Genomic DNA, 12679 nt, shown 5'->3' on the forward strand with positions numbered 1-12679 from the left:
ATGCGATAGAACTAGTAACGGTGTTCTGTCGATACGAGCTCCCAGTCGACATGAGCTCCTTTTCAATACTGCGCATGCGCAACACCACGAATCGCATTTCCCGGGGGATTGACCATCGATTTGAGCTACCGCAGTTTGATACAAAGTTTGTAATACAAACTCGAGATGGATGAGCAATTAGCGCAATTTCAAGTAAGTTAACACTGTTACTTCACTTTTGATGTTAATGATGTTGATGCCTGTGTAGTGACTCAGGCCAGAGACTGTCAGTTAAAGATCCGCCAACGTAATGGGTTTATAGGTGCCAAACGTTGTTAACCAGCATCAAGTAGGCCTACAGTCATTGTATTTCAAAGCACAATCATTTTGTTTTAATGAGCTTGAAAATGAGGGTATCGTCCATTTTTGGTAGTGTGTTGTCTATAATGGTTATTAACAACAAGGTTCGATTTTGAACTCTAAAACAATGTTTTACGGTGTCATTACGGCGAGTTACCAAGAGGTCTCTATGACAACACAATTGTGCTAAACATTATAGCAAAGATAGCGGATTCGGCTCAATTTGAACACATTGCGTCCGTCTTAATAATTGTATATTGTCGTGTCATGTTCAGCTAATATCAGCCATGATGCCTGACTGAGTGTTAGTAACTAAAACCATAATTTATCGTGTCAAGCAAGCAATACGTTAGGGATTTTGCCAACAACGTTAGCATGATACCCGCTTTTACATTGACATTTCCTTGACTATGAAAAATGGTAAGTTCTTAAGTCTATCACTACACATTGTAAGATCCATAACAACATACTCTTAGTTAAATCTTAAATGGGACCTGCTGGCATTATTGCGTGAATGCTTATGTTGCACACTTAATGAAAAAGGTCCTCAAGTGTGTCTGTGGGGTAACTTAGAGTTTCGATGGGTTCGTTGGTTATTTACATTTCCCTCAGCATAACTGTACAGCTGATAGTGTAACCACTGCCTTCTGTATCTTAACAAAGCCTGTCACTTCCACGTTTAGTTCTTCCACAGGCTACTGCACCAGAGAGGGTCTCTGCACTCATAAGCTGGTCCTATATGCCATCTATTGGCGAAAACGTGCAACAGCATAATTAAACTAAAAGACAACTTCTGACAGGGCAACAAAAAGACAGGGAATGAGAATAAGGGAATGATAAGGGAATAACAAAAAGACAAAAATAGAGGGTTCACACTACACTTGCATACAAACTGATTGTGATGCTGTCACTCATTTTCTAGTCTATATCTTGGACTTAAAAACATTATTATGTTTTCAGGTGTTTTGCCCCTGCAGCTGTGAAGAGGATGCTGTGGAGGTGGCAACGTGAACGTGTCACACAGACATTGGCTAAACTACTCGGTAGGTAAACCGAAACAAAAGAAACCACCCCCTCAACCCTGTTTATACTGCACTGTACCTATTATAACCAGTTTTTATATAGACCATTATTTGAAATGCTATGAGAGCCTTTCTGTTAGGATACTGTACGCAGGAATGGGCAACTGGAGGCCCGGGGGCCACATGCAGCCCAACTTCTCACTTTTTTTAAAAAAAGAAAAAGGACAGTTTTTAACCCCCTATACATCAATAATGTAAGCATTCAGGTATACATATAGAAAAAGTGAAGTATCCTTTTGTAAATTCTCTCAAGTGCGTGGTGATGTGGCCCTCAGATTGTGGTAATTAAAAATGTTGGCCCACCTTATAATGAAAGTTGCCCACCCCTGCTGTACAGCCTACATAACTTGTACATGTCCTTACCAAATAAATCATAACTAGCTAAATGTAACTAATACGGCATTGTGAAAGTTGTATGCCTAAACGTAAACCATAATATTAAATTGTGATGGACAGAAATCAACTAAACCAATATATGACATTGTGAATGTAGTTGCGCAGTGATACTGAGACCAACTTATTCCTGTCTTCATTTGCCAGGCTTCTACACTTGCCCTCAGAGTTCACATGGTGAAGTGCACAGGTGTCCAGCCAGGTCCAGACTGATGATGGTAACAAGAGGAAAACATGCTGATTGGCAAGTGAGAACCCTGCTCAACAAAAATCCACACAGCATAACAAGTAAGCCTAGTTTGTGGTATCAAATGTACAATGCAAGTTTCATCAAAAGGTTGTAGAACACATCTGAATAAATTGCAGGCCATCAAAGTAGTGAATGGGCAGGGAAAACACAACCAGTAGGCTTATGAATTACTTTGACTCAGCACAGCACAGCAGTAGATGCGATGCTACCATTCCTTGGGAATATGACACAGACGTCTGCTATTCCATTGTAAATATTGACTGGAAATGTTTGTGTTTCAACTGTTTAAAAACATTGGACTCAGGGGAATACATCTCTAGGTGTATATAAGTGAAAGCCCACCTTTGTCATTGTGACACAGCACACAAGTACACTGCACACAACGAAATTGCATTTTATGCCTCACCTGTGCAAGGGGGCAGCGGCATCCCAAGGGAGCAGTATGTTGCAGTGTATAGCAGGAAGGTACCATGCATAGGGTACCTCAGTCATGGAGGATGGAGGAGAGAGCACTGGTTAATTACTCCCCCCACCAACCTGGCGGGCTGGGAGTTGAACCAGCAACCTTTTAGGTTGTAGGCCTACAGCCCTGGGCTACAGGCATTGACAGTAAATAGAATGGCTACAGGACACCCTAACCGCTTACCAATGACTGCCCCACTTATCCATGACTGTATAAAAAATACCACAGAGTAGCGAGTACACTTTTAAATTAAAAGGGACAATATAGATGAAAGACTTTTCATCCACAGGCAGGTCTTAGGCTATATACAGGCCCCACTTATCCATGAAAATACCACCGAGCGAGTACACTTTTAAAGTAAAAGGGACAATATAGAGAAAAGACTTTTCATCCACAGGCAGGACTTAGGCTACATACAGGAGATGGTGAAATCCTGCTTACAAAAACTGTTCTCAATAAATAGTTGTAAACTTTTCACATGTCAAAGTCATAGCCTAAACTGTAGGGTATGTTCTCATGTAAAGGGTGATTTTCACATCCAGCCCATGTTCACAGATTTGTTTTTTCTCTCCTGCAGGAATGATTCAACGATGGACATTGTGCTTAATTGTGGAAAAAAATAAATGTCAAAACGTCTATGATTTTTTGTGTTTTCATTGGTGAGGCATATGGTGAAGCAGGAAGACCTCAAATAAGGCGGAATTCCACTGCAGCGGTGAGAACATTCAGACGTCTTTTTGTATATGGAAAGAGCTGATTTTCTGGCATGCTAGGTGATTTTCTGACATGCTAGTTTCATAACTGCAACCTAAAATCAGCTGTTCCTCGAGACGTCCGGATGCTTTCCTCGCGCAGATGGGGTACGTCGAGTAGGTCGTAATCAAGTCGTAATTAAATCGGTTAAACATTGGCTCATGAGCGGATATAAGGCGGGCAACCGTCGGCTCATGGTAGGAATATAAATAATTATATCGGTATAACGTTGCTTACTAATGTTGGCAAGATGTAGGCCTAAGTGTGCTGTCTGGGAGGCTACATTGCACTTCTGATTAAAATGGGGGAAAATCACGAAAAGGTACGCTATCTGTTATTTAAGCCGTTTGTTTTTTGGGTTTTGTCCGAGTCCTTCCGGCCTCAACTCAGTCTCTTAACAATTCACTAGCTCTTTCATCGTTCTCATTTGGGGAAAAAAGAAAACGGCAAGTTATTAATTGTCGTTATTAAACGTTGTTATTAAACGTCTCCATGGCAAATGGCACAAAACATCAAAAGGCACGAAGGAAATTAGGTTACACACCCCCGGTCACCCCTGGCTAGCTAAATAAATAAATAAAAAACTGCACGATGCGAACCCTATTTGAAACGTCCACGGAAAATCAAGGTATGTCATGTCGACGAGGCAGCGTAAATCGATAGACTCCACTGTCGAATTATGCTACTGGTAGCTCGTCTCGACGAAGCAGCCCATTTCGACAGGACAACGGCACTTCGCCAGAAAGTTAGAAAAGAAGCAACTTGGACGCCCGCACGCCCGCATGACATCATAGGTTTTCTGCTACCGGGGAATAAAGGACACCTGCTCAGCCAATCAGAAGACGTTCCGTCTGCTCACTGGGTGATAATAATCTTATTATATGGTTGTGACGTCATCTGTCGAATGCTCCATTCATTTCAACGGGGCTCCCCAACGTTCGGACGTCTGTTATTTTTCGATAACGGACGGGTTGGTCTATAACAGACCGCTGTCAATGGCAACAAGACTTTTCACTGCTAAAGCGACTTTTCAACAAGACTCTAATCAGCTGCTGTGATAGACAGCACCCGTTGTCCTGGCTACCGCTGTCAATGGCAACAAGACGTTCACTGCTAAAGCCACTGGCTTGTATACAAGTCAGTGGCTAAAGCGAATGTTTCATATCACTCCGCAGGGGGTCCGGTCTTTTGTCACTCTAATCAGCTGCTGTGATAGACAACACCTGTTGTCCTGGCTACCTAGCTGTTGCCTAGCGGTGTTCCACAACGGCACTGTTTTGTTTTGCGCAGCAACAATTAACATTAAATAGGTCTAAAGAAATGTCCCCGCCATGTGTGAATCATTTAAGTATATCCATATAATAAGCGGGTTAACTTTCGGCGAGTCGGTCGCTTTGTGGAATAGCAGCACTTCAGAGAGAACAAGACCCCTCCGCTCCGCGTCGGGGTCTAAAGATTCTCTCTGTCGTGCTGCTATTCCACGGTACCGACCTTCTCGCCGAACGTTAACCCTTACATAATAAGGACCCTATACCAGGAGCGTATTAAGACACCGTGGTGCCCCTGGGCACTACACCTCACAGGTGCCTCCTTTATGAACAATATTTCGAAAGATTGTGTCATGTGGTGCCTCCTAACTGGCTGTGAATGGTTGGTGTCCCTGGGGACTGTGCCACTGGCCCTTATGGATAACCCTGCCCTGCCCAACACCAGAACCCCTCGCTCCTTGAGCCCTGGACAACTGGCCTGTTTGTCCTCGCCTGTTGGATTCCCTTCAGCCGGGGCACTGCTGCCTCATGCTACCTGGCTGACAGTGTCATGCAGAGACATTTTGGAGGGCAGGTGCTGGGAGGAGGGGGCATTTGGAACTATGGCTGCCTTACGGATTGTCTTGAGGCATTATAACAACACGCTCTTAATCGGCAAGTATTTCGATTATCATGTCAGCAAAGACTATTCGATACACTGTGGAAAAATCAACAAAAAAGAATTTTCAGAAAGGACACTTTTTGTCCAGGAGGACAAAGGGGCAGGTGCTTTAGCATCACCTCGTCCCTATCTGAGCACACTGCTGACTGGTTTTACCTCTCATGATAGTTGCCGTGGATGTTGATAAGGCTGCGCTCAGAGGCCCATCTTGCCACCAGGCAAGGCAGGCAGATGCTTGGGGAGACAGAGAATAACAACCCATACTGTGCTACAGTAGTGGTGATTTTGGTTCAAATGTTCGTTCTTTTGCATTTTCGCTTTGGGCCCCACCTGACCGTAGAACCGCCTCCTGTTGCGCTGAGACTGACCTTTTGAACAGCAGAGCAACCAGACCATTGCCAGATTCTGCTGAGAATACTGAAATGTGATGATGGTCCACTGTCTGAGATAAAATATTACCTATTCCATGACATTTGCAAATTGCAATAACTCTATACACCGTGCAGCGTATAATGTTTTATAAGGAGGTAAGCACATTCGCAGATACAGCAACCATTGAATTACTTTAAATGTTCACTTTCTGACACCAAATGATACTGACAATAAATAGGTAGGCCCGTGAATAATGCTCACATTGTAAATCATATTGTAAAGAAATAAGAGAATATGTCAGTATGTCAAAGAGAAAAAAAAGAGAATATGTCAATCAAGGCCTTAGACACACAGATATATTTATTTATACAAATATAATATGTATAACAATTGCATATGACTTGACTTTTTGTTTTTGTCTTTTTCAATATTTCTATATAATAAGTATCTACAGTACACAATCAGCTTCCAAAATGCAAGTCATTTGTTAAGAAAAATGAGTCAACATACAAAAAGGGACAAAGGTTAAATTCAGGGTGAAGAACTTTAAATATAAACAGAGATGGAGGGAGATTTAAAAAAGGAAGAAAGAAAGATGGACAGATGGTCAGATGGATGAAGAAAGGGACACCACTTTCACAGCTTGGTATGGATTTTCTATTAGAGTGGCACATTGCACATGATGGGACTGTCAGTTGGTTGAGTTAGCTCCAACTAGGAAAACTGTGTGGTGTGCAGTAGTATACTGTTGTGGGTTTGCTAATATAACTAGTAAAGAATATGGAATTGGAGGTTTTCAGACAATAAAGGGATACACGAATATAGTTCCTAGTTAGTATTTGTTTGCATATCTGCTATTACCTCTTATACAGAGCTATATGTATTGGTTTATTGTTACATTAGATTACATTGGATAACTCTATTTGTGATAGATTATTCAATACTTTGTTTTGGGAGAGTGGACCATACACATCATAAGGAAAAAAACAAGTAATAACAATGAAATGGTTGGCTAGGTGCAACGATTGTCACCACGTGGCATTAAAACATCTGGTTGAATAAATCATCTCTTCATATTGTATGGAAAATGAAATATAACTCATAGTTAAGAATAACCTTTTGCTTCTTTTACAAAATCACATTTTACCTCGATGACACATGGACTGCAGGATAAAACTCTAGACATAATAAACTATAAAATAGAAATATTTTAAAAATAACAATAAATATAACCTTAAAATTTCACTGCCTTCATATAGATATATCCATTTCTAACATTCCACTTGTCCTTATTAATTACACACATAAACAATTAAATAACATCTTCTCTTATGCACATTTCTGTTAAATACCCATAATTCTCTGTTTCTGACTGTTTCCAGATGGAAATATGTCTGTCACATTCACAAGACTGCAGCAATGACACCCGTGTTATCCAGTGTTGCCAGATGTGTCTGATCAAACCCCGCCCAAAAGGTTCTCTAAAACCGCCAAAATGCGCTAAATTCTGCCCAATTTCAACAAATTGCATTGATTTCTATGGGCACAAAACTGTAGAAAAAAACGCCAAATGGCCAATTTTTCCCGTTTTTACCCGCAGACGGCCATCCCACGTAGCCGGGTAACCGCCCAATCTGGCAACACTGGTGTTATCACCATTTCTTAACATGTTTCACCCTTTGTTCTTCGAGTTCGCCAATTCAATACCCAATCAATGAATGATGCTGTAATCTCCATAGGTGGCACTGTTATTAACCCCTTAAGACGCGGCTTTATACATTTGTTGTTACCACTATGGTAATGACCAAGTCGTGGTGCATTACTAAAGGCCCTGTGTTATGTCATAGTATTGAAGTCCTATGGTAGTTACATTTCAATGACTATTACAGGGTGCCTCTGGAGGTACGGTGCGCATTAAGGGGCTAAATACGCTGTGCAACTGACCTTGCCTGGACTTTGACCTTGACCTTTTGACCTTCTGTCATGACACTACCTTATGTCACACAGTGCATAAGTTATAGTAGGACTTCATCTTCACCTCTTCGTCCACATAACCTGCTTAAACGTTACTGTAGAACATGTCGAATAAACTGAGGTGTGTTATTGCTAAATCTACGAGAGTTTTGTTTTGTTTTGTTATTTTTTTATCCTCATACAAAATATCTTTTTGCTACAGTTACAGAAGGTAAAAAAGAGCTTCACATTTATCGAAATTAAGACACCTTCGACACAAACGATGAAAGCAATGCTCATTCACACGGGACAACAAAGCACCAGTAGAAGAAGGATCGTTTAAAAACTGTCACTGTTAAAAAGCTGTGGCAAAAAAAATCACAAAGGAGAAAGAAGAAACAAAAGTCAACTTAGTCCACACACTGGGTCAAATAATTCAGAGAAAGAAGGACAAAGGAAATACAAGTGTCACAAAAACTTCACGACAGAACTTCCCCTTAAGCAATAAAAGGGCCAGAATTCAAAACTACCAGAGAGGACAACTCAAAAAAGGAAAGCTTTCTAAAAACTGACCCATATACGTAGTGCTATTTTGCTTCTTACTGTACTGTACTATGTACAGACCAAACATGGTAAAAGCACGAGAGCAGCTGAACGAGCCCAACACAATCTGTTAGGCACTATAGCACTAAAATGACCACTTGTTACCAATCCATCACTGTTACCTGTCATGTCTTGCACTTTATGTCAGTCTGTAAAATGTCAGTCTTGAATATGTCTTGTCCTGGCATGGTATAGAGAGAAAACGTAATTTCATTTCCCTTGTATGTCTTGTGCATATGAAGAAAGTGACAATAAAAGCTGACTCGACTTGAGTTGACTTGACTAAAAGCAGCAATGATTGGGTTATTCATTGATTAGATGCCAACAAATTACCATGCATTGCAACAAACTCAACTGAAATTCAGCTTTCTGGTGCTATACTGTCGATGTCCAAAAACTCATCTCTAACTCTCAGTGTGCGTTTGTTTGTCATACTGTATCTAATACAAAATTCTTCATTTCAGCTTCATTTCATACTTTCACCGTGTTCGGTCTGAACGTACAGACACATTGCTGCGCACATTTTTCAAAGCACCTGTGCATTACATTGCAGGACAAACATCACTGTTCGATTATTTTTCTGTTTTGTTTTATACTGAATACAACTTGATGAACGCCTGTATGACTGTCTGTCTGTCTGTCTGTTTGTCTGTCTGTCTGTCTGTCTGTCTGTCTGTCTGTCTGTATGTCTGTCTGTCTGTCTGTATGTCTGTCTGTCAGACTGTCGATGACTACTGTAGTAAGTTGAGTGTGGGTAAAAGTCTGTTCGTTGGCTGAAAAAAAATGGAAACTATTGTTTATGTCTCTTGGATCTTCTGGGTCTGGGTCTTGTGTCCGAGGGAGTCTGGTTTCTGGGTTAGCTTGGTGTATCATATCCTCTGGCTGCATATGTACTACTGCAAGAAGGGTTGAGGAAAAAGTAGTCATTGGCCGAAAATTGAAAATCATTTTATATGTCTGCCGGGTCTGGGTTTTTAGTCCGAGTGGTAGTCAAGAGTGGATTTCTAGTTTTGGCTCTGGGTCCTGATTTCGATTACTGGTTTCTGGGTCTGGTTGTTGGTGTATCATGTCCTCTGGCGGTTCGAGAAGGCTGGCAGCCTTCTTCCTTCCTGCCTCGACTGAAGTTAAACTCTCTCTCTCTCTTTCTCTGTTTCTTCTCATTTCTTCTTCTGAAACAACCTGTCAAGGAGAGGCAAAGGAGACAATTTGAGAGCAAGGCTTGATGTTCAATGTTGACACTGTTTCTGTCAAAATTGTTTTTTTTGTGCATGTGTCAATGTCAGCCTAAATAAATATTAATATGCATCTTGTGTACACCTTAGCTGAAGCCCCAAACACAGGTGCACACATACACAGGCACACACACACACACATGCACACAGACACACACACACACACACACACACACACACACATACGCGCAAAACACACACACATACGCGCAAAACTCTCACACACACACACACACACACACACACACACACACACACACACAGAGACAGGTATTCAGATGCATATTTTTTAATTAGTGCCTTTGCTCTCTGCGGGAGTGTATTGCTTGCACACACGCAGGCACACAGGCACATACACGCGCACATGCACACACACACACTCACAGTGATTAGCACCACGCAGTTCAGATAGACAGATATTGAGACTGACTGCTTGAATGCCCTTCTATATATTCATATTCTTTCAACTGAAGTGACCTTGCCACTCACTCCACTCTAATAATAACAATATAATAGCAAGGATCATGTGCACACAGTACATAACAGTACACAAAATGTCCGCTTTGTTGAAAACGGAAGTTAAGGAGAAACGTAACGAAATTTGACACGTCGCATTCATTCTCCGCTCACCTGCCATTCAGCGGAATTTCACTTTTTTGCTCGTACCCACCGCCTTCCCGCTCGCCTCCCATGCTGTCATGTGTCCGATTGGTTTAAGATCCACCGTATGCGTACATGTTTATTCTCTTTTTGGATCTTGAACTATCTTGACATTGTACCCATAGGTGTGCACAGAAAGGGACAAGGTGGTGCTAAAACACCTGCCCCTTTACCCTACTTTTTTTTTCACAATGATCATCTAGAAAAGCTTGACAATTAAAAGTGTGTGGTAAAAATGCCTTGATATGATCCTTATATAGCCTAGTAAGGCAGTCAGAAGTTAAACATGCACCCCCAACAACTTGTATAACGCCTCACTCTTCAGTCCACACGAAAGGAGAGCAGAGGCACTGGTCTCACATGGTAACAGAAACAGACACACACACACACACACACACACACACACACACACACACACACACACACACACACACACACACACACACACACACACACACACACACACACACCCTCGGAGACCACACCTCATCACATACCTCTCAACCAAACATAAACACACAGACAGACAGACAGACAGACAGACAGACAGACAGAGACACACACACACACACACACACACACACACACACACACACCCTCGGAGACTCCCACCGCAGGGCTGCACTGTTAGCAATACCAGAATGGTGTGCTCTCCTCTCCTCAAGATCTCCCTCGTGCCAGAAACTATATTTAATGCAGTTCTGCTTTTTCTGTCACGGAGACTGTAGGGAGGGACACATAGCCTCATTTGTGGAAATGATGTACTTTCTGCTCCCTCTCTCTCCCCTCTCTCTCTCCCTCTCTCTGTCTCTGTCCCTCTCTCCCTCTCTATCTCCCACACACACAGTAACTTTAAAATTATTTCCACCTTTATCAGTTTAACCCTCAGCTTCTGTCCTCATTGCTTTAGCATTCTGGGCTGCAGCCTGTGATTCCTACTGTAGACGGACACACACAGCAGTCCGTTTTAAATCAGCCTCACAGTGGTATGTGTTGGGATGTATTGACTGAACCCTCTCATAGACCCAAGTGGAAGATGGCCACTTTGCCTTACAGTATCAATTAAAGCAGTAGTTCTCATCCTTTTTTTGGACAAACATCCACTTGACTTCATCATAAGTCTCCCAACTCCCCCTTGACCTCATCATAAACCTGCCAATGCCCCCCTTCGTATTGAAAAGTAAAATAGACTAATGTCCCCCAATGGCTACTAACCCCCGCCCCCACACACTCAACTGTATCCTTCTCAACGCCCCCTTGGGGCTCCCCAACGCCCCCTGGGGGGGTGTACTACCCTCGTCGAGAAACACTAAGTGAAAGAAATGTACAGAAGGCCCACTTAATATGCAAACTCAAAGAGGGTTACATGTACAGCATTGCTAAAATATATAGGCCTACCATATAGCCATGCTCAAAAGGCAATCTCACATCCCTTAATTACTTCTTCCACTGGTTGTATAATTACAACACTAGGGAAACAGGGTGCTGATCAATTTGTCTACAACGTGGTGACAATTGCACTATGTATAGTAGTGACTGATGATTACACAAGAAATACCAGCACTATGGGGGAATACAAAACTGTTCTGCTCTTAGTGACAATTAGATGGATTACAATTAGAGGATTAATTATCTGGCAATCTGGCCCTGAATCTGTGAACAAACTGTCTCTCGAGCTGGTGCGTGGTGTGGTGTGGTGCAGCGCAGAAGACTACAATAATGTGCAGCTGGCTATTGTATTCAAAGCATTATGCTAGTATACAGTCTAGCATGATTAATATTATAACCCTGTGCGTCTTAGCATAGGAAGCACACAGGCAAGTACAAGAACACAATAGGTACAATATTATTAAACTCATTTACATCATCTGACTGGCTGCGTTCAGTAACGTAACGCGGGGGCATTCCCTTTCCTCAGGGCAAGAGTCAGGTAACAATATTATAACTCTACAAACTGCTATTTACAATTATTTTTCTATTTTAAATGTTAAAAGGCCAGATATTATATGACACCATATTGTACCTAGAAAGTACACAACAATGTTCATGGTTATGTTAGTAGGCCTACCTCGTTTCCAGAGTGTATTCTGCCCATTCACAAATATTATCTTTTTCATGCAGGGGAAGAAAGGAGTCACCGGAGCATCTTCAGATGTGGAAAATAACTTGTTTTATTGGGCAGTATCGACTCTGAAGAAGACGTGTGAACGTCGAAACGTTAGTCTTGGCGCTTGCCCAATAAAACAAGTTATTTTCCACATCTGAAGATGCTCCGGTGACTCCTTTCTTCCCCTGCATTTACCAAGTCCTTTCCCGAGACGCACCAGATTGTGAAGTGCAGGAGCGCGGAGGATATCTCTCTTTGCTACGTGATTATCTTTTTCATGTAGGCTACGTTCATTTGATATGCAAATTTACACTTTTCATGCATGAAGAGGTGGGCCTCCTCCATGTTTGCCATTTTGAATTCAGTCATAGACATCCTTAGTTGCTAAACTTACTGCACTTTGGTAAAAACCAATCAATGTTAGTTTATTAGGCTAGTCAGTTAATATTCACAAAAATATGAATATTTTTGAATGGATAGCATACATATTTTTTAAATCAACTACTTAAACAATTACATCCTTTACCTTCCAAACACATTTTG

General features: G+C 41.7%; 1 protein-coding gene and 1 long non-coding RNA gene across 2 annotated transcripts in view; one reads left to right on the plus strand and one right to left on the minus strand.

Annotated features, from left to right (window-relative positions):
* The first annotated feature begins 1043 nt into the window (after nucleotides 1-1043).
* On the plus strand, nucleotides 1044-3163 carry LOC134464501 (uncharacterized). The gene is made up of 3 exons (XR_010037913.1): nucleotides 1044-1382; nucleotides 1962-2102; nucleotides 3105-3163. It is a non-coding gene; the product is annotated as an uncharacterized LOC134464501 (long non-coding RNA).
* Nucleotides 3164-7871: 4708 nt separating this feature from the next.
* Nucleotides 7872-12679, minus strand: part of lin7a (lin-7 homolog A (C. elegans)) — a 96825-nt gene continuing 92017 nt past the window's right edge. The window contains exon 6 of the mRNA XM_063217226.1: nucleotides 7872-9316. The gene's annotated coding sequence lies outside the window, so the exon portion shown is untranslated. The remainder of the gene's footprint in view (nucleotides 9317-12679) is intronic.

Source organism: Engraulis encrasicolus, chromosome 15 (assembly GCF_034702125.1).
Source record: "Engraulis encrasicolus isolate BLACKSEA-1 chromosome 15, IST_EnEncr_1.0, whole genome shotgun sequence".
Taxonomy (NCBI): Eukaryota; Metazoa; Chordata; class Actinopteri; order Clupeiformes; family Engraulidae; genus Engraulis; species Engraulis encrasicolus.